Below are 2,861 nucleotides of genomic sequence, written 5' to 3'. Positions count from 1 at the left end.
TTTTGAGAGAGAGAGAGAGAGAATTCATTACTTCTGAAATATTATTCAGAAGAACATGTGAAGAAAATATTACATAACAATTTTAAGTAGCTGCCTTTTGCATTCATAAAGTTGTTCCGATCCTACACCTGACTTCAGTTTGGTTCCTTTCTACTTTTAGAAATCTACCTGCTGCCATATGCCCATTCAATTGTATGGCTGCTGGCTTAGAGCAGAGCAGCAATGTCTGAATTCAATGTTTTTCATTTTCTTTGCTCTTTGAAGGATTGATCATTGCAGGGAATTTGCATGAAAAAAATGTGAGATGGAGGACAAGAACTCTGATGAATCTTTCTGTAGATAACAGATCCAGACTTTTCTATTCAAATAGCCCTTAATATTTGCAGCACACAAACAAAGCTTTTTGTTCTGATATTTGCTACACTCTCAATGGACAGCTACCCTTGCTGGCTGCTCCTGGCAGTATTTCACAGCTGGGGACAAAGCCAGTGAGCACATGCACACTGGATTGGAAACAACCCTTATAGCATCTCTTCACACAGCAATATTTCTTTTCTTTCCAAGGCAAGTAATAATCTGATAAATCTCATTAGCAATATCATATAACTCTAGAATAGAAGGCAAGCACAGACATTCTGCCTAGCAGAATGTTTTCAACGCGCATTACTATGGTAGTGATATCCTTGTTTAGGAACAATCTTTTAAGGCACATTTGTCATACATAATGGCAATTGCAACCCAGAAAGATAATACAATGACAAGAGAACCCATTAAAGTTTTACCTTTCTGTCACTGACCACAGTACCTAAATAAAATGCTCATGAGCAATTAATGGGTAAAAATAAATGGATTAATCATATCATCCAAGAGCAAATGTTATTTAATGCTGATCATGGATGGTTACTGAGAATGGCTACTTCATCTAAACCATCTTGCACACTGGGTTTTAACATCTGTGATATACTCATAAAGATGTGCAAAGATAAATAGTGACAAGAACGGCTATAAGATCATTGGATCAAATGGGTTAGGTCACTGATTCACAAACTCATAACTGCCATCCTATTTGCTAGTTCTGTGGCTAGTTTGTTGGTTTGTATTTTTTGTACGTCCCTAGTGTGAAAGTTTCCAGGGCTCTGTTCTTTATGCCAGGAATGTTTGCTTTAAATAGATTAACATAGTGGTTTAAGTTTCATAAACTCATTCATCTCTCCAATTATATCAATCATGCTTTAATGTTTCTCCACAAAACTTAGCAGCATTATACTCACATAAATGAAACAGATCTTATGATTTCTCTGGAGTTATCATTGCTCATAGCGAAGGGGACAAAACTAACAGAAGCTTACTCAGTCTAATCAGCTGAGTAACTGTTATGAAACTGGTATGAAGAGTAGAATGAAGATTCCATCTCTAGGAGAGGATGGTAATGAATAATATTTTGGAAAAATATTCAGCTTTGAGAGAAATATCGCAGCAGAAATGTTTTTTATATTTTTTTCGTTCAAGATTGCCTCTTACCATGTAAGTTTTTTTTACCTATTACTTTATATAACAAAGCATTTCAAAACATACTTAAATCTAATCAATAATGGTATTGTTTTTTTTTCCTAATCAAATTTTAAAACAACAACAACAAAAAAAAAAACACCTCTCTTTACATATAAGGTTATTCTAATAAAACACAGTATATTTACTCCCTTCTGCTGTCCATAAGATTTCCCATACTGAGGCAATTTTGACATCCCGTAAGACATAACGCATGACTACATCTGTTCTCTAATGAAAATCAACTAGACAATGCATATCACTGAATTCAAACATTGCTCAAGAACCCAAACAGTCTCCCAAATCCTATTTCACCATTACAGCTACTTTTCCAAACACATCTGGATTTTTGAGCACTTGCTATAATATACAGCACCATCATTTATTGCCTAAATTGGCAGTGTTTTCCTATCCAGTGAGTTCTGAGAACATACATGAACCTATTTGTTCTCAATGAATAAAAACTACATTGCATAAAGTCTCCTACTGACGCTTTACACTTCAAGTTTATAACAATAGCACAGATCAGCTCTTTCAAAAGTAAATTAGTCCCTACAGATGTTGATATTAAACAGTTACTTGTCATAATAAATCAGATGTTCAATTTCACTGCTACATAGGTGAAATGCGCTTGTAGTAGTAAATTATATTGACTGATCTAGACAGCAAAAGAGACTGGACTTCCTTTAGTCTAGCCTAATAGAAAGTACCAGAGTATCCTGAAGAACAGGTTTCTGATTCGCTTTGGCTGAATATAAGATTTCAATGTCAAAACGGAAATTTAAAATTAAATATTGAATAGGAAAAAGAGTAAATATAACATAGAGCATCCTATGCTTTCTACAGTGTGCAAAACTAAAGCGTTCTCCCCATTGAGGATTTGTCTCGATTACAGACAACAGCAGCGAGCACTGATGTAAACTGTAAAATCTTACATGTTGGCCAAGGCTGTGAATCTGGGATTTCTAAACCCCACGATGCCCAGCTTCACTGGGGACTCAGGTGAGATCATTCCTGTCAGCTGTCGATAGGTTCCAGACAGATACCAGATCTCGGGTCATGATAAAAATAAAATTAAAAAATCTAAGGCAGCAGCTTTTTTCCAAAAGTTTTCAGAGATATTTTTAAATCTTTAGACACAAAATAAAGGTGAAATTTCCATCCTAGTAAACTTTCACTAAAATTTGGCTACTATGTTTGGCACAAGATAGGGAGCAAGTTTTGAAAAAAAAAAACTTTCTTTTCTGATAGATGGGAATAAAGTTGAGTGAGAAGGTCTGACTTGTGTAAGAAAAGGAACTTAAAAGCTTACT

The sequence above is a fragment of the Meleagris gallopavo genome, chromosome 10 (genome assembly GCF_000146605.3).
Source record: "Meleagris gallopavo isolate NT-WF06-2002-E0010 breed Aviagen turkey brand Nicholas breeding stock chromosome 10, Turkey_5.1, whole genome shotgun sequence".
Lineage (NCBI taxonomy): Eukaryota > Metazoa > Chordata > Aves > Galliformes > Phasianidae > Meleagris > Meleagris gallopavo.
This window is presented reverse-complemented; position numbering follows the sequence as displayed.